Here is a 20,097-nt window from a genome sequence, read left to right on the forward strand (position 1 = left end):
TTTTTTTTTTTCTCTCAAAACTTTAAATATTTCACAACATTTTCTCCTTGCTTGCCAGTTTCTGTGCAGAAGTTGGATATGATACAATTCTTATCTTTGCTCCTTTATAGAAAAGGTGGTTTTTCTGTCTGACTTCTTTCAAGATTTTTTCTTATTTTTGATTTTCTGCAGTTTGAATATGATATGAGTAGGTGTAGCTTTTTGGCATTTATCCTGATTGGTGTTCTTTGAGCTTCCTGAATCTGTGGTTTGTTGCATTAATTTGGGGAAATCTCAGTCATTATCACTTCAAGTATTTCTTCTATTCTTTTCTCTCTTTATTCTCCTTCTGGTGTTCCATTACACATATCTTATACCTTTCGTAGTCCCATGGTTCTTGGATATTTTGTGTTTTTTTTCAATCTTTTTTCTCTTTGATTTTCAGTTTTAGAGATTTCTATTGAGATATCCTCAAGCTTAGAGATTCTTTCTTCAGCTGTATCCAGTCTTACTAATAAACCCATTAAAAGTATTACTTCTTTTTGTTCTAGTATTTTTGACTTTTAGCATTTCTGTTAGATTCTTTCTTAGAATTTCCATCTCTTCTTACATTGCCCATCTGTTCTTACATACTGTCTACTTTATTCAATAAAGGTGTTAGTATATTAATCCTATTAATAGTTGTTTCAAATTCCTGGTCTGATAATCCCATCATCTTTGCTATATCTGAGTCTTGTTATGATGCTTTCTTTGTCTTTTGAAACTGAGTTTTTGTCTTTTAGTATGGCTTGTAATTTTTTCTTGATAGTTAGATATGAGATTCAGACATGATGCCAGTAAGTAGGCCTTTAGTAATGTGGTGGTAAGCATGGGGAGAGGGAAGTATTCAGTAATCCTATGATTAGGTCTCAGTCTATTAGTGAGCCTGTGCCTCTGGACTGCGAATGTCACCGGTGCTTCTCTGTTTTATTCACCCTCTTAAGTGGTACATAATGGCTACAGGTGTCTGGAGTTGGATATTTCCCTTCCCCTAGGTCAGTTAAGCTCAGAAAAACACTTTTTTTTTTTTAAATTTCAGCTTATTACTGGGCATCTACCCAAAAGAACAAAAGACATTCTATAAAAAAGACATCTGCACTCAAATGTTTATACCAGCACAATTCACAATTGCAAAGATGTGGAAACAACCCAAGCGCCCATCAATACATGAGAAAAACACTTAAATAGTTTAGGTTCTGATGAAATATTTGCTCTTAGGGGAAGGCCTTGCTAAGAAGAACAGAATGTTCTGGTGTATTTTAAAATGTTTTTTTCCTTCCTCTCCCAAAAGCACAAGGGGATTTTTCTTTGACATTCAGTGTGAGAATATGGAGGCAAAACTCACAAAAATGTGGGGGTCCTTCCTATGGTTGAGTCTCCCTAGAGTTTTAAACTCTGAGACTTGTCCACACTGAACCTCTGGCAATTCATCAATTATAGTTTAGGTTTTCCTACTCCGATACCTCCCATGGAAGTTTCTGCTCATGAGCTTTTGTTCTGGTGAATTTTGATTCTCTGTATTTGACTGTCTTTCCAATTTTGTGAGTATCCTGTGACCTCACTTCTCTAGTGTTTCTAGGAAGAGTTTTAACTTTCAGGGTTTTTTCCCAGCTTTTTACTTGTTGTTAGGACAGAGCAGTGACTTCTAAGCTCCTTACATGCTGGACTGGAAACCAGAAGTCAGCTTGGCCTTTTTTACTCAGCACAATTCTCTGGCAATTCATTCAGGTTGTGTATATCAATAGTTTGTTTCTTTTCAATTCTGAGTAGTATTCTATAGGATGGATGTGTCACATGTCAAAAAAATTATTCACTCATTGAAGGATGTTTCAAGTTTTGGCTTTAATAAAAAAGCTGCTATGCTTATAAATATTCATTTGTGGGCTTTTGTGGAAAAATGTTTTCATTTCTCTGGATAGAGTGCAATTGCTGGGTTGTATGATAGCTGCATGTTTAGTTTTATAGGAAACTGCCAAACTTTTTCAGATTGGCTGTGCCATTTTATACTCCCATCATTATCATTATTTTTTATTTGAACTATACTGATAGGTACATAGTGATATCTCATGTGGTTTTAATTTGGATTTCACTAATGGTTAATGGTGTTGAACATCTTTTCATGTGCTTATTTGCCATCTTTATATTCTCTTGGATTAAATGTCTCTTTATGCATTTTGCTCATTTTCCAATTGAATCGTTTATTTACTTATTTTTTTGAGTTTTGAGAGTTCTTTATGTATTCTAGATACTAGTCCTTTATCAGAAATTTATTTGTAAATACTTTCTCCCAGGCTGTAGAACATTTGATAGGGTCTTCTGTAGAGTAAAAGTTTTTAATTTTATGAAGTTCAACTTGTCACTTTTCCTTTTTTGAATTGTGATTTTGGTGTTATCTAGGAGCTCTTTGCCTAGGCTTGGATCCCAAAGATTTTTCTCCTAGTTTAAAAATAGTTTTATGGTTTACATTTAATTCTATGATCCATTTGGATAAATTTTTTTAATAAAAAAATTTTATGATCATAATATCAATTAATACAGAAAAAGCATTTCACAAAATTCAACACCACTCATGATAAAAAACTAGAAACAGAGGTAATCTTCCTCAACTCCGTAAAGAGTATCTACAAAAAGCCTATAGCTAGGCTGTAGGTTTGAGGTTCACTTTGAGGTTGATTGAGGTTCACTTTGCCTCTGGGTGTCCAGTGTTTCCAATTCCATTTGTTGAAAAGGCTATCTTTCCTCTATAAATTGCTTTTGCCCCTTTGTCAATAATCAGTTGGGCCTATTTGTGTAGGTTTATTTCTGGGTTCCCTATTATGTTCCATTGGTTTATGTGTTTTTCCCTTTGCCAATGCCACACAATATTTATTACTGTAGCTATATAATAAGCCTTGGAATTGGTAGATGGCCTCCTCTTAATTATTTTTGTTTTTAAAAATTTCTTTAGCTATTCTAGTTCCTTTACCTTTTCATATAAATTTTAGAATAATCCTTTCTATTTCTACAAAAATCCTTAATAGCATTTTGATAAGAATTATGTTAAATCTGTATATAAATTTGAGAATTGACATCTTTACCATGTTGAGTTTTCTAATCCATGAACATTGTATTTCTGTTCATTTATTTAGGTATTTTTTCTTTCACCAGCATTTTGTAGTTTTTAGCATAAAAGTTCTGTACAGGTTTTGTTAGATTTACACCCAAGTATTTATTTTTTTTCAGCAATTGTAAGTGGTATTTTCAGTTTTGATATCTATGTGTTTATAGCTAGTATATAGAATTCTAATTGATTTTTATGATGTTTATCTTGTTCTTACAAGCTCACCAAAGTCATTAATTCTAGAAGTTTTTAAAAAAGTAGATTACTTGAAATTTTCAACATATATAATAATGTCATCTGCAAATAGGGGCAGTTTTATTTCTTCATTTTGGATCCGTAAGAATTTTATTTCCTTTTCTTGCCTTATCACACTGGCTAGAACTTTCAGCAGTATGTTGAATTAGAGTAGTGAGAGTAGACATCCTTACCTTGTTCTCAACTTGATGGGATGGAGAGTGCTAGCATTAATTTTTCACCATTAAGTTAGCTGTAGGCTTTTTGTAGATACTCTTTACTGAGTTGAGGAAGATTACCTCTGTTTCTAGTTTTTTATCATGAGTGGTGTTGAATTTTGTCAAATGCTTTTTCTGTATTAATTGATATTATGATCATAAAATTTTTCTTTAGCCTGTTAACATAGCGGATGACATTGACTAGGTGTGAATTGAATCAGCCTTGCATATCTTGAATAAACCCTACCCAGTCATGTGTATAATTCTTTCATGCATTGTTGAATTCTATTTGCTAATATTTTGTTAAGGATTTGGGCATTTATATTCATAAGGAATATTGGTGTGTAGCTTTTTTTTTTTTGTGCTATCTTTACCTGGTTTTGGTATCAGGGTAATGCTAACTTCATTAAATAAATTGAGAAGCATTTCCTACTTTTCTATTTTCTGGAAAAGATTGTATAGAATTGGTATAAATTTTTCTTTAAATGTTTGGTAGACTTCTCCAGTGAAACCAGCTTGGCCTGGAGACTTCTTTTTTGGGAATTTTAAAGTTATAAATTCAATTTCCTTAATAGTTGTATCATCATTTAAATTTTTTATTTCATATTAGGTGAACTGTGTGTGTTTTTCAAGAAATTAGTCCATTTCATCTAAGTTTTTAAATTTATGCAAGTAGAATTGTTTTTATTATTCCCTTATTATTCTATTGATATTTGTGAGATCTTTAACAATGTCCTCTATTTCGTTTATGACATTATTAATTTGTGTTTTCTTTCCTTTTTTCATTGTCAGTCTTCTTAAAGGTTTGTCAATTTTATTGATCTTTTCAAAGAACTAATTTCCTGTTTCATTGATTTTATCTATTCTTTTTTCTGTTTTCAATTTCATTGATTTCTACTCTTCTCTTTATTATTTCCTTTCTTCCACTTACTTTGGACTTTTTTTTCTCTTTTTTCCATAGATTCTTGAGGTGGGAGCTTATTGATTTGAGACTTATACTTTTTTCTAGTGTATCATTTAGTTATTCTTCCTTTTTTTTTTTTTTTGGTATAGACAGGATCTTGCTCTGTCTCCCAGGTTGGAGAGCAGTGGTACAATCATAGCTCACTGTAACCTTGAACTCTGGAGCTCACACGATCCTCCTGCCTCAGTCTCCTGAGGAGCTAGGACTATAGGCACATGCCACCATGTCCAACTAATTTTTTTTTTTAAGAGATGGAGTCTTGCTATGTTGCCCAGGCTGGTCTCAAACTCCTGGCCTCAAGCTACCCTCTCACCTCAACTTGGGATTACAGGCATGAGCCACTGTGACTGGCCATCATTTAATTCTGTAAATTTCCCTCAAGGCACTGCTTTAATTGTGTCCCACAAATTTTGATATGTTGTATTTTCATTTTCATTCTGTTCATTGTCTTTTTTTGATTTCCCTTGAGACTTTCTCTTTGACTTATGGGTTATTTAGAAATGCATTGTTTGTTTTCCTATTATCTTTCTGCTATTAATTTCTAGTTTGATTTCACTGTGATTGGAGAATACAGTCTATATAGTTTCAGTCTTTAAAAATTTGTTGAGGTTTATTTTCCAGGATATAGTCTATTTTGTTGTATGTTCTGTGGGCACTTGAAAAGAATGTGAACTCTGCTTTTGTTAGGTGGACTGTTTTATAAATATCAATTAGATCCTATTGATTTATGGTGGTATTAACTCTTTTATACTCTTGCTGATTTTCTATGTAATTTTTTAAAAAAATTAATTGTCAAAAGAGGGGCATTGAAGCCTTCAACAATAATTATAAATTTGTATATTTCTCCTTTCAGTTCTATCAGTTTTTTCTTCACATATTTTGTAGCTCTGTTGTTTGGTGCATGCACATTTAAGATTGCTATGTCTCTTGGTGGATTAACCCTATTATTATTATATAATGTCCCTCTCTGTCTCTAGTAATTTTCTTTGCTCAGAATTCTACTTTATTTGATATTAATATAGCCACCTGTTTCCTTTTGATTAATATTTGCATGATATTTTCCATTCTTCTACTTTAAATATGCCTATATTTCTATATTTGAAGTATGTTGTAAACAGCATTTAGTGTCATTTTTTTTTTTGGAGACAGAGTCTCACCCTGTTGCCTGGGCTAGAGTGCCATGTCATCAGCCTAGCTCACAGCAACCTCAAACTCCTGGGTTCAAGCAATCCTCCCACTTCAGCCTCCCGAGTAGCTGGGACTACAGGCATGTGCCACTATGCCCAGCTAGTTTTTTCTATATATTTTTAGTTGTCCAGCTAATTTTACTCTCTACTATTTTTAGTAGAGACAGGGTCTTGCTCTTGCTTAGGCTGGTCTCGAACTCCTGACCTCGAGTGATCCACCCGCCTCAGCCTCCCAGAGTGCTAGGATTACAGATGTGAGCCACTGCGCCTGGCCTAATGTCATGTTTTTAATCCACTCTGCCAATATCTGTCTTTTAATTGATGTATTTAAACCATTTAAATTTAATGTAATTATTAATATATTCAGGCTTAAGTTGGCCATTTTATTTTTTGATTTTTCCTCTCTGATTTTAGTTCTTCTGTTTTCTTTTTCCTGCCTTCTTGTGGGTTACTTGAACTTTTTTTATAATTCAGTTTTGACTTATCTGTAGTGTTTTTGAATGTAAGTCTTTGTATAGCATTCTTAGTGCTTGCTCTGGATATTACATTGTATATACATAACTTGCAAGAATCTACTGGTGTAGTCATTTTACCAGTTTGGATAATATGTACAAATCATACCTTCCTTTACATCTTTAGCCTTTCCTCATTTATAATATAATTGCATTAAATATTTTTCTACATACATTTAAAATCACATCAGATTGTGCTACAAGTTGTGCTTCGACTGTCAAACATTATTTAGAAAACTCAACAGGAAAAGGAATATATGTATTTATCTGTATTTTCACTATTTCCGTTGTTTTTTGTTCTTGATGTTCCAAGATTCCTTCTTTTGTTATTCCCTTTTTGCTTGGAGAATTTCCTTTAGCCATTCTTTTATGGTAGACCTGTTGGTGACAAACTCTCTTCATTTTCACCTAATGATGTCTTGATTTTCCCTTCATTTCAGAATTTCAGAAGGATATTTTTGTTGAGTGTAGAATTCTGGGCTGACAATTCTTTTACTTCAGCACTTGATAAATGTTATGCCACTTCCTCACAGTCTTCATGGTATCCCGTAAGAAATCCATTGTCATTCAGTTGTTTTCCCCCCTACATAAAACGTCATTTCTCAATGGGGGATCTTTTCTTTGTTTTTCGTTTTCAGAAGTTTTTCTATGATGTGTCTTGTGGCCTGCTTGTGTTTATCCGTTTGGGTTTCCTCAGGTTCTTGAGTCTATATGTTTCTGTCTTTTGCTAAATTAGAGAAGTTTTCAGCCATTATTTCTTCAAGTCTTTTTCAGCCCCGTCCTTTCAGGACTCTGATTACTTGAATGTTAGATTTTTTTTTTTTAATAATTCCACATATTCCTGAGTCTATGTCCATCTTTTTTCAGTCTATTTTCACTCTGTTGTTAATATTGGATACTTTTTATTGTTCTATCTTCACGTTCATGAATTCTTTTCTATGTTCCCTCTGTTACACTGTTGAGTCCATAAAGTGAGTTACAGTATTTTTCAGTTCTGAAATTTCCATTTGGTTCTTTGTATCTTCTATTTCTTTTCTTAGACTTCTCATTTTTTCATTTGTTTCAAGCATGCTCATTGAAGTTCTTTTATAATGGCTACTTTAAAATCTTTGTCAGATAATTCCAAAATCTCTCATTATGTTGGTGTTGGTCTAGATGTCTTTTTCCATTCAAATTGTTTTCCTATTTATTGGCATGATGAGTGATTTTCAGTGGAAATTTGTACACTTTGAGTATTATGTTAGGAGACCCTGAATCTTATTTAAACCTTCCATTTCACTGATTTTCCCCCTTAGACACCGTTCCAGCAGGGGAAGGGCACCGAGGCACTGCCAGGTGGAAGAAGAAGCTCAAGGCCGCCACTTGACCACCAACGAGAGGAGACCCTCCTTACGGCAGGGTGGCGTGGGATTTTCAGCTCCTCGCTAGGCCTGCCCTGATACCTCCTATCTGGGAGGGGTAGGAACACCTTGTCACTGCTTTCCATGGGGCCTCCTCTGACGCTAACTCTGCAGAGGGGGGGAAGAGCACTTCATTATTGCCACACGATGGGTGTGAATTCTAGGTACCCCTTTGGTCTCTACCTACACTCTGAGGGAGGGTGTCTTAGAACCACCCAATGAGGATAAAAGTCCCAGCTCCCTTCTCAGCTTTCTGTGACAGCACCATGTAGGGCGTTGGTGGCACCTTGTTTCAGCCTGGTGAGGATGGGGAAGAGGAGCTCCCTGCGGGCCTTGGCTGATGTGGGTGTGGGTGGGTCACAGCCGTTCCTGCGATGTTTGGCTGGAAGAGAACAGTTATTGTCTGAAAGTTTTCTGTTTTGCTCAGCTGCTCCTCTCTGTCTAGAGACGGCAGGCCTCTGTTGGGGTTTCATCTGTCTTCTCTTCTATTGGCCATCTTCTTCGGTGCCACGTGTGACATATTTGAGGCAAAAAGAAAGCCCAGGTTGCTCCCCACTGCGTTGTGCCGGCTGGCCTGCCTCCTCTCTGCTGTCAGCGGAGAGTGCCCAGGGCTTTCAGCTGCACTTAGCAGGAGGAATGGGGAAAGCCTGTCTACTCTTTCTGGAAGTGGAAATACAGCACTCCTCTCGAAGCCTCAAAATAGTTATCACAATGATTTCAATTGAGACCTAGAATCCTGGAAAAGGAAGCTTTAAAAATTTTTTAATTTAATTTTTTATACTTTATTAAGTGTGTATGTGTTTACACTTAAGATTTAATAGCCAAGACCTGTGCAAGCTGCTTTAGTAATGTCATCTCATTTAAACCTCGTAATCACCCATATGGGCATGCTATTACCTCGAATTTACAGATCGGGAGACAGGGCTTGGTAAGCAGTTTGCCGAGGGCCGCACAGACGGCAAGGGCCGTGCAGGGCTCTGAATCTGCACCGGATGCAAAGCCTGAGATTCTAACCATGGCGTTTTGTCTGGGAGGTCTGACAGGCTGCTGCCTCACGGGTGGCTTGTTGACTGAAGGCGTTATGTGGTTTGGCCACCACGTTCCCTGCCGTGATCACTGGTACCTGTCAGGATCCCACTGACCAGGAAGGCGACGTGGGCGCAATTCTTAGCCAGTCTGGGTGGGCCCAGGATCTCAGGGCCTTCTCTGCCCCTTTCTAGTCTCCAACCCGAACAAGCAATTTCCCTTGGATGGGGTCTGTCCCATCTGCCTGCCTCACGGGAACTTGGAGCTGTTTAAAGGTTTTGACCAGATTATTCAAACGAGTGCCCACCTTAGTTTGTACCCAGAATGTCTACACTAGAAGAGAAAACCGCCCTCGGCGTAAGGAGCTCTTTGGCTGTGCGCACGAGTGCCTGTAAAAGGAGGTTTTCCCCTGCTGGATTTTCAGCTCAGGAGGCCTGGTTTAAAAACAAACATCAAACATTTGTCTTGAACCTTGACCAACTCCACCAGTCCCAGCAGGGGTGGGGAACCTGCGGCCTTAAGGCCACATGTGGCCTTCTGGGTCCTCTAGTGCAGTCTTCTGACTGAATCTAAATTTTACAGAACAAATCCTTTTATTAAAAGGGGTGCAGCAGAGAAAGACGAACCCTTTTCTTGCCTCCTTTGGTGCTTAAAAAGAAGTCTTTAAATCGGAAGGCTGCAGGTCGCCCACCCCGGGCCCTGGCTGGAGCAGAGAGCCCCCTCTTCTCCCCGTTGCCTGTGTGGGGCCTGCTCCTTCTGGGGAAGGGGCTCGGCTGGGGGTGGGGAGCGAGGCGCCGGCTGTTCTTGCACCACACCTGGGGCCTGCGCGGGCAACGCAGACATGGAGTTCAGAATTCGTAAGTCCCTAGGAAGTTTAGCCATATGTGGACAAACACGAAGGTGCTCGCTGATCCCCACTCTAACATTCTAGAATCTGTGATGAACCCACGGGCGGAAAGGATGGTGTCGAACGTGAGATGATTAAGAGCAACGGCTTTGGAATCAGAGACACGTTAGTTCAATTTCAGCTTCACCTATAATTGTGTGCCATCTGGAAGGTTCCTTAACGTCTTTGAGTTTCAGTTTCCTCAGCTGTGAAGTGAGGATGACAATACCTGACGGCAGGGGAGTGCCTGGCGCGCAGTAAGCACGGGACAAACAGCCTCTGAGTCGGTCAGGGTCTCCAGAAACACAGAACCAATGGGTTTTACACACACACACACACACACACACACACACACACACACACACACACAGATCACATGGCCATAGCTATAGACAGGTACAGACATACAAGAGGAGATTTATTATGATAATTGGCTCATGTAACTATGGAGGCTAAGAAGTCCCGTGATGGGCCACCTGCAAGCTGGAGAACCAGGAAACCCAGTGGTGTGATTCGGTCTGAATGCGAAGGGCTGAGAGCTAGCGGAGATGATGTTCAAGCACAGGAGAAGACGGATGTCCCAGCTCAAGAAGAAAGAGAGCAAATCTGCCCTCAGCCTTTTTGTTCTACTCGGGCCCTCGAAGGATGGATTGAATGACACCCAGCCGCGCTGGTGAGGCTGCATCCTCCTTACTCAGTCTACCGGTTCAATTGCCAATCTCTTCCAGAAGCATCCTCACAGGCACACTCAGAAACGATGTCTGACCAGCTCTGCAAGCATCCCTCAGCCCAGGCAAGTTGGCACATAAAATTAACCATCGCAGACTCTGTACTAGATACTCTGAGTGCATACGAGTTACGGCATCATCACATTGCAACTTAATGTTCTTGTGACTCGTTTGCCCTTTAAAATTATTCAGTGGGCGCAATACTGCCTGCCCCAGAAGGAAACTCCATCAGGTACACGTTACAGCACTCTAAGTTCCTAATAGCTTCAATTCAGAAACTGGACATTGGTCCAGTGCAAGATATTCGAAATTCTGAACTAGATTCCATGTTCGGTCTCCTCCCTGCCCTTGGCTCGGGTGAGCCTAGGTGGGTGCCCCTGCAGCCGGCGGTGGAAGGGAGCTGGGGGGCAGGTGAGAAGAAGCGGGGAGGAGAAGAGGAATTCGGAAAGTTGCACGTGGCTTTCTGCCCTCTGGGTGTGCAGAGCACTCCCTCTGGTGAGTTCTTCGGACGTTCCCACCAGCTCCCTTCTGCAGAGCCCTTGACCCAGTGGCTGTATTAATCTTTTTAATCTACAGGGACCATAAAAAAGGAAATCCAGACAATCTTATTTCCTTTCTTTTAAAAAATATCAACTCCTTTTGATCACTTCAGAGGTATTTCCAAAGTGATGGTTTATTTAATAAAAATCAAAAGCCCAGATAATCTGAGGCGAAACATCACTCTGAAGCAACGCGTGGAGAAGGGAAACGCGGTGTTAGGAAGGCACACGCGGTGACAGGTGCACGGCACCCTGGCCCGGGCACTGCAGGTGCGGGGCAGCACACACAAGCCCTGTGTAGCGTCACTGAGCCTGCTGTGTGGTGAGGCGATATTCGTCCCGTGCCGGAGTCCACACACTCGTGCCCCAGGCGGGTGGCTGCTTCCAGCCCTGCACGGCCCCCAGTGGTCGCGCATCACTTCTGTCCTCCTGTGGCTGGGGCCTCAGACGGAGTGTGTAGGACACGCCCAGTCTGCCCCTCTGTCCTGGGCTAGTCTCTCTGCCCCTGGGAGACACCACGCCCCTTGCCTGATGCCCATGCACCCACCTCCGCCAGAGCCGCATGCGTCTTTGCTTTCTTGGGAGCGACTCACGCGCAGGGTCTCTGTTTTCCGGCACAAGGACCACAGTGCAGGTTTTCTGAGGAATCCCCTAGAAACCCCTTCTCAGTAGTCTTGGGGTCAGAGGTAACCCCAAGTGGGGGAGGGTGGGTATCTCCCCCCAGAAATCCCGAATCTTTCCCCACAACTCTGTCACCTTCCTATGTCACTGGTCTGTCCACGGGTCCCCGAATGGCACTTTCTTGGTACCAGAATGGTGCAATTTCTTCTAGAATATTCACTGTGTGAGGTCCACACATAGGGATTGGTCTCACATTCACAGTGGTACCAATTTTTATTATATAGATTCCTCTGCTGGAACTTTAACTTTGGCATCCTTTTGTACACGTAAGAGGCTCAGCTTTAAATCCTGTGGAAATTGTGGTTACACTGCCCCTCCTGGCCGAGTCCTGGTTGGTTTCCTCCCTCTTTGCGCTCCTAACAAGTGGCCAGGGTGTGGTTACCCCACAAGCCCTCTCTGAGGCTTACCTTGTTCCCCACAAGTTTGAAGAGCAGGCCCCAGATGAACGGCGACGGCTTTCGGTGCTGAACTCCAGGTCCAGCAGGAGGTCCTCACAGAGACTCAGATCAAGCGGACATCTGCATAGGCACCGTGACCCGGCGGACGAGGCCAGGCCTCAGCACGGACTCTTCTGCCCCAGCAGAGCCTCGGCTCAGAGGTTGGCAAGATATCTGGTGTCTGGCCCAGGTCAGAACTGGGGGAGGCTGCAGTGGGAGGTCAGAGGGGTGATGGTGGAGAAGGCTCTTCTCCAGGCTGCTGGCTCCCTGGGTCTCCCCAGGTGGCCTGGAGCCTTCAGGCTCCTTCCCTGCCTGGGCTCCTGCCTTGCCTTCCTTTCTTACTAGCTGGAGCCCGCTGGGGAAGAACCTCGCTGGGACCGTTGGGGGAGAGGAGGGCAGGGGTTCCGAGGGATGGGCACAGTGCCCTTTTCCAGACTGCTTGTGGAAGCAGCTGGACGGGACCCCAACAGCTCCCGCTTGCTCCTCACTCAGGACATCTCTGGTTGTGAAAGTCGGCCGCAGCCCGAGCTCTGAGCTGGCCCGGGGAGCAGCCCTGTCTGTGCTTCCCCGTCTGGGCTGATGCCTGCGTGCCGGCTCCAACAGAGCACACACCTAGTTCTCATGCTGGGGCTCAGGCCAAGTGGCCTCGTCTCCCCTGCAGCCTCCACGTGGCTCCCGCGGGTGATTTATGGCTGCCCATTAACTCCACTTAAATGGCTCAGCTCGGAAACATTGGATCTGTGGTGGAGCAAGCTGTGATGTTTGCAGGGACATATGGTCAGGCTCTTCTGGGGACAGATTAGGCTCATGAAGGGACAGATGCCTGGACTTTTGTTGCCTGGGAAAAGTCAGGCTCCCTCCTAACTCATCAGAAGGCAAACCAGACCTTCTCCTTGCCTCAGCCATTGCCCGCGGCGTGGCACGGTCCTGGGGCTCTGCCTGGCCCTCTTGCCGCAAGTGCCTGCCCTCCATTCTGGTTCTCTTGGAGGGAGGCAGATCAGAAGTCTAGACCAGTGGTTCTTAAACCTGGGGGGCTTGGGAAAACACAGATTACCACGTCCCATCCCCAGCATTTCTGATTCAGTAGGCTAGGCCAGAGGCCAACAATGTGCATTTCTAACAAGTCCCCAGGTGATGCTGATACTGCTGGTCTGGGAGCCACACTTTGAGAAGCACCAGCTCAGACCAAGCTTGGTACTGGGCCCCTCCTGGGGAAGATTAGAGAGCAGCCAGGGCTGAGGTGGAAGACTGACTGGCTTTAGGCCAGGGAGATGAAAGATTTGGGTGAGAAAGTTTTGAGATGCTGAGTTCCAAGCAGAGATTTCAGGGGCTCACACTGCCAGATGCCAAGTTGTTCTGGAGCGTAGATCTCACAAGGTCCAAGGTGGGCTTGAGGCAAATTGTGCTGATTGATTTAACACATTGACTGCCATGTGAGTTGTATTTAACTCACTATAGTTTTGACCCTGGGGCCTCGTGGAGCACATGTAACTCATACGTCTCTACCTTGGGAGCTGCGTGAACTATTTTTTAAGTTGCATATGACTCACGCACAGAAAACAATAAAAAATAATTTTTTTCATTAAATTAGAAAGGATTGTTTTGTTTTTGAAGTTTTCATTCTATTTTCATAATAAAACACTATGGCCTCAAGGAAATTTTTTTTTCTAGTTAAGGGAGAATCAACCCCAGATCAGTCTGAGACATGGGTCTGAGAACCCAAACAGCAGAACCCGGGTGGAGAGACGCCGTGCCTGCGGGGGCTGGCGGGGTTTCCGTGTGGCCTGCCCCGTGAACCCCGTGGGAAGATGTTGGATCATCTGATGGAAGGATTGTCTTCTGGATGGGCCAAGGGACCTCAACGTTGGCTCCAAAACTCCGCTCCTGATGGCTTTCGGACACCTTCTCCCTGTCTCCTCCCACCACCCCCAACCCCCAGGATGAATGGCGGCGCTGCTTCCTCATTGCCACCTGTGATGAGGAACCAGGTTCAAAGCACCTGCTCCAGATCTAATCTGCAAGCTCCTGCACTGCGCCCGAGGGCTTGACAAGGTGGCTGAGTCAGCTGCACGTGTGTCCCATCCTGATCACGAGCTACAGGGGGCTGATGTCTTTGTACCTGGTTGGCAAAGTGCAAGGTGCAGTCCAGGCTGAGGCTGAAAACAGTGGTGCAGTGATCTGAAGCCGCAGCAGTGCTGGTGCGAAGCGGAGGAGAGATGAAATCCGAGCCACCGGGCTTCTCATCTTTCAGCAGAGCTGAAGGAGCAGGGCAGGGCTCCGGCTGCGGACCAGCACACAGAAGGTTGGCCCTGAGAGAGATGGACATCTTGAAAAGTGGCACTCTGCTCAGCAATCCATCCTTGAAAGCTTCCCGCCAGGCACCTGGGGAGGCCGTGTGAGGACACCCCTCTGCTTGCAGAGCTCCCTCTGCCCTCCTTTCTTGCACTTTCGAATGCCTCCTCCAACTACCCACCCTGCCTTTTGGGCTTTGGCAATTCTCTCCTCCCCAGCTGCCAGCCCTGGGGTGTGGAGTTTGTGGCCAGCATGGAGATTTGTGAGGGTGAGGGCCGGGGGCAGAGGGGCACAGTCGAAGTCCATTCTGTGTTTGCGTTTAGTGCAGCTAGGGATCGCAGAGCAAGAGAAACAACAGAGGAGAAAATCGAGGCTCAGAGAAACAGCGACTTGGCCAAGGCAGCTCTTGGTTGGCAGAGCTGGGATTTGATTCCAGGCACCCACAGCTCTGGCTCCAGAGCCTGGGCTCCGTTAGCGCCACCTCGTCCGAGCTGTCCTCTGAGGCTCTCCTGAGAGCCACCCGTAGGCGCCGGGGTAGCAGGAGGGCTCTTGTGCCTTCGCATGCAAGTTGTCTGCACCTGTGTGGGTGTTCAGAGTCCACTGTCTCTACATACGTGCCCATCAGGGTTTCATCAGGGGAGCAGAGCCACTGTGCGTTACGGAGTAAGGGATTTCCTATAGGAGCGAATCCTTACACGAGGTGGGGGGAGCTGGGCAGAGTGGGGAGTGTCAGTTTGAAAGGCTGAGTTGCCTAAGTGGCCCCCACAAAAGGGGAGCTAGGGGAGAGCTGACAGGAGGCCAAGCACCGGGTGATGGCCCAGAGCCCCCGTGGGAGGGCAGGGCTGGACGGGGAAAGAGCTGGACGAGGAGCGAGGAGGGTCCCGTGGCTCTGCCTGCCCTCTCTTCGGTTCTCACGGACGGAGGGAGGTCAGACACGTGGACCAGTATTTCTTCGCCACTCTGCAGCTCCCTGCCGTGGCGTGGAACCTCACCCTCGATGGAGGGATGGCCTCTGCTCCACTTGTGCCTCCAAAGCCATTGCAAGCCCCACTTCTGGCCAACTCTCAGATTCTGGGAAATAGCCCCGTATAGCCAAGCTGTCAATAGAATTATCGCCACAACATATTTTTGAGTTTCTAGGTTAATGGCCTTTAATTCCTTCCTGCGTGCATTCACTGGCTACAAAGCCTTACACCAGAGAGGAGGAAGAGAGGAGATGCTAGGGGCTCCAAAAAAAAAAAAAAAAAAAAACCAACCAACCAACGAAAAATCTCTGCAGGAAGTTCTCTACCTGTAACAGAAGTTAACAATTTTTCCTTAGCAGGCAAACTCCTCATGGCAGCCACATGAAGACTTTGTCCTGAGGCCTGCAACCAGGGTGATCCAATGTCCTCGTTTGCCCCAGTTCCAGGTCGCATCTGCTGTCCCAGCAAAACCATTGACCCTGCCTCCTTGCATTCCCAAGCGTTTGCGGTCGGGATGACAAACTGCACACGGTCGCTGGGCCTGCTGCTCAACACTGAGCTTGCACTTGGGGCTAGATGAGGAGGGTGAGGGAGCTGAGGGCAGAGGAACTGGGGCTGCTGGGTTCCTCCAGCCCCCACCTCCCGCCTTTGTCACCCCCGGGTAACCCTGGGAATGCAGTAACCAGGCTGCCACAAGATCTGGAGCTGGAACAGGGAGGAAAACAGAAGAGCTTCCCTGTCCTGCTGCCCCTCTGCTTCCCAGGAACTTAAGGAAAATTCCTGCTGGGTGTTTCTGCCCTTCCAGGGTCCCCACTCAGCCCCCCAGCGCCTGGGTTTGGTGTTTGCTCTGCTGAGGGCTGCACCGGCTAAGGTGACAGGGCTCAGTGCTGCCAGCAGCCTCAGCTTGTCCTGAGGCTGACAGGCCCAGGGCCGCCCATGGTCTCAGGCTGCTCTTGCTTCCCTGGCCATCTGCAGAGGGTCACTGCGGGGGAGGGGAAGGCCCAGAGGGGGCCAGGGTGGGGCATGGTGTCTGGGGAGACCGTGATCTGCAGGGCACAGTGCTCCCTCCAGGAGGAGGGGCCCCGTGTGCCTGACCTCCGTGGGATTCCACAGAGCACAGATATTTTGGTAGGTCCTTCTGAGGAGGCGAAATGTGGCCGCTGGCCTCTCTGGAGGGGAACGAGCTAACTCTGAGAGTGGTTTCTGTCTGCATAGCTCCTTCCCTTCTTCTCCTTTGGCGGCTCTGCCTGGCCTCACACAGAGTACAACCCTCCATAGCAGTAGCAGCCCCGCCTTGCCTCCCAGCTCTGGCCTTCGCTGGCTGTGTGGTTTTAGATCACTTACTTAACTTCTCTGAGCCAGGGGAGCTCTTCCTCATCACATGGGGAGGGTAATAATCACCCTGCAGGTTGCTGTCTGGGTTAGATTAAGTCCCTGCATAATGCCTGGCACATGGAAAGGCTCAGCGGCCGTCTCCTGGATGCTCAAAGCCATTTGCTTAATTCAGTTTCAGTTCAGCGGACCCTCGAGAGCCGGGCATAGCTCCAGCACACACTTTCTTGGAGAATCATGCTTTAATGAAGTCGGTGGTTAATTGAAATTCAAGGCTTTTAACATCTATTTCCTTTAGGTCACCAGTTGAAGACATAAATGAAGAGATCACGAGCTTTGTCAAAGGTGTTGTACACGAATGTGTCTTAGAAACTTTCCAGCTCTTGCAGGAGAAAGCAGTTCTCCGGCTACCGCAGGGGTTGGGCCAAAATAAGCGCCATGATCAGAGGAGAGAAAGTGCAGCCTTGTCTGGGGGGAGGAGGATGTGGCCTGGCGCAAGTGGGTGACTCTGCCGAACCTCACGCCCTTCTCTGTGCAGCTGTCTGACACTGCCTGCCTCCCAGGGTGACTATAAATATTAGGACACCGTTCATACAAGTCACTTAACAAGGTGCCTGACACGGAGCGATCATGCAGTCATGACTCTTGCTGTTGACATTCGGGTGTTTGTCCTCGGCTGTACCCCCGACGCAGCCCAGCCGTTCTGCCCGGCACCCTCTAAGCACTTCTGGCTCATTTCACTTGTCGTCTATCCCTAGGTCACCTCTGGTCACCTGAAGTGCTTTCCAGGCACCTCTTTCCCTGCCCAAATGCTTTAAGACCCCATCGGAGCCTCGTCTCCCCATGAAGACCTCCCAAATTCGTCTCCTGAGTTCCTTCCTTTGCGTGGCACTTGTTACCTGCTGCTCAGAGTTAGTGTGCACGAGGGCACACGTGGTCTTCCCTCTCCTGTGGACGGTCGGATCCTCGTAGATGTGAAGTCTTTCTTTTCCATCTTCTCCTAGGGCCCGTGCTGGGTCCTGCACACGGTGCTATCCGGTGGCACAGCCTCCCTCCTAGACCCAAGCTTTTGTGGGAAGACAAACTTGAGAACAGTTGAGTGTTTATCCCACGGATTCCTCTATTTCCCAACAATATGCCCAAGACTGCATCTGTCCGACCCTCCCCCTCATTTCCCAACATGGAGTTCTCGGGGTGCGGAAACCCGAAGGACGGGGGACCCCAGGGTCCGAGTAGGCAGCTGAGAGCTGCATTTCAGCATTTAGGAACCTGATGCTGGAAGTATGAACGTCCTTCCCGGGCAAAATGTTGGCCCCAGAGCAAAGATCAGATCGGTGGCCACCGTGGCCTTTGCCATTTAAGCCTGGTGTCTCCAAGTAGCCGAGGCTGTGGTGGGTGTGTGCCAGCGCGCAGAAAGGGATGAGGGAGGGAGGAAGCAGGGCCATCCCTGACCCGGGTGAACCCCTGAGTTTGACAGAAGCGGAGATAGGGGGACTGCATGAACACGTTTTTGCCTATGGCAGTCTTCCTTCGAACTTAGCTTACTCAGAAGTTTGCATATAAAACAAACGAAGGTGGAGCCGCTCTGGGTGAGCCGGAGGCTGAGAGGCTTGAGGAGACTCCACGGATCCCGGGGTCGGAACTCTCCACATCACAAACCTCAGTCTTCTTGCCAAAAACGGAGGATACTAGTGGTTTTTTTTTTTTTTTTTCGTTTGAAAGTGCTTTGCCTGGATAGGAGCTGACATTTAGTGCACGCTTGACTTTCTCATCATTCTAGGAGGTTATGCAACCTAAAGGCCACATTCCTGCTTTAGGCTCCTGCCCCTCCCTCCTGCGACAGCGCCGACACGTGAACGGATGTTGGCTGGATGCGAGGCTCGCAGGCGCGGGAAGGGGCGGCGCTAAGGGCGCTGCGCACTCAACGGCCTTGTTTCTGTCCGGGCTGGGGCAGCAGGTACCCCCGAGAGGGGCTGCCGTGTGTCGAGCGGTGTGTACGGTGTAGCGACGTGGCGTCTGCGTGAGGCCCGGCTGGGCAGGGGGCCCGAGGGGAGGAGCGCGCACGTCCTTCTGTGTGTGGTCTTTCTGGCCTCGCAGCCGCGGAGGCTCTGGTTTGGATGTCGCTCGCAGCGTTGGAGGCTGCTGGGCTGCTTCCAGCAGCGCTGGTTGGTGTTGAAGGGCCTTGGGTGATGGCTGTGGGAATGGCCCCGGCCTGCCTGGCCTTGGAGGTGGCTGGTTTTCCTCCGTGTCCCTGGGTGTGGGCAGTGGTGTCACAAGCTGTGTGGGAAAGCAGGGCCACCCGGGGTGGAGCACGGGACAGCACCGGGGTAGTCTGGGAGGGGTCGGGGAGGGAGGCAGGCGTGGGAGTCTTGGGGAATAAGGAGAAAAGGCTTTGAAAACCAGGATAAGGCACAGGCGTTTCTCCAGCACTTGGCTGTCTTTATCTCTTCAAATTAAAGCCAGGCCTCTATCGAAACGTCCCACTGAGGATTCTGCTGAGAAATTACAAAGACTGGGGAGGACTGGGTAGTCAATTGGACTTTTCTGCCTCAGTTGATGGTGTGTGTGCTAGGCTGGGCGATACAGCATTTTCGTGTTTATTCATTCATCAACTAATTATTGAGTACCTGTGGTGTCCCGAACCCTGGCTTAAGGGATACATTAAAATACAAGTCAGGCTCCTTATCTCAAAGAGCTCACTGTCTGGTAGAGAATGCAGATAAACAAACAGATGGTGATATGATAGCGTCTCATATTATCCATGCTGATAAACATCAGTAGTACATATGCCATTGATATACTATCCTTGGAGAGTCATATAACATATGTAATGTACTAAATAATATATACGTTATATAAAAGGTAAAGGACAATGGCAAAGTAGTTGGAGATTACATACATGTTAGATATTATATATATCCAACTATTGTGCATATAACATATACCTCCAAGTACTTTGCAGTGGCCCTTACCTCTACTAACTTGGATGATGTCTGTGACATGTCTTTACTAGTTGGTGGCATGATTGGACTTGAACCCTCCAGGGTCCATTTCTTAATCACCCTACCGCACAGCCTCTCAATAGAGGTGGCTACAGGGTGCAAGAGGAGATTAGGAATAAGAATATGGCCAGCCCTCCGTGCTGTGGCTTCCCCACCCTCGGATCCATCACCTGCGGGTCTGAAATACCCTGTTCTCAGGACGCGGAGCCCACTTAGACGGAGCCTGTTTCCTTGTGTGGGTTCTGCAGGGCCAGCTTGAAGACTGGAACACCCGTGGATTTTGCTGTCCGCGAGGGTCCTAACTCCTATTTAACTCTGTTCCAGGGAGTCGGGAGAGGCTTCGCAGAGAAGGAGTTGTTACCTAAAGGCTGGTGTTCCCAAATTTTGTCTGCATCCATGTCGGGGGTGGAGTGGCAGGTATTCTGAGGAAGGAAGAACTGCGCGGGTGTGGACGTGAAGGAGAACGGGGCCCCTCCTTTCAGGTCAGCCTGGAGCAGGCGCAGGACGCCCAGCCAAGCCCTCCCTTCCTGTCACAGAAGGCCATGTCGGCCTCCTATCAGCTGCCCGTAGTGCAGG

Source organism: Propithecus coquereli, unplaced genomic scaffold (assembly GCF_000956105.1).
Source record: "Propithecus coquereli isolate 6110/MARCELLA unplaced genomic scaffold, Pcoq_1.0 Scaffold209, whole genome shotgun sequence".
NCBI lineage: Eukaryota > Metazoa > Chordata > Mammalia > Primates > Indriidae > Propithecus > Propithecus coquereli.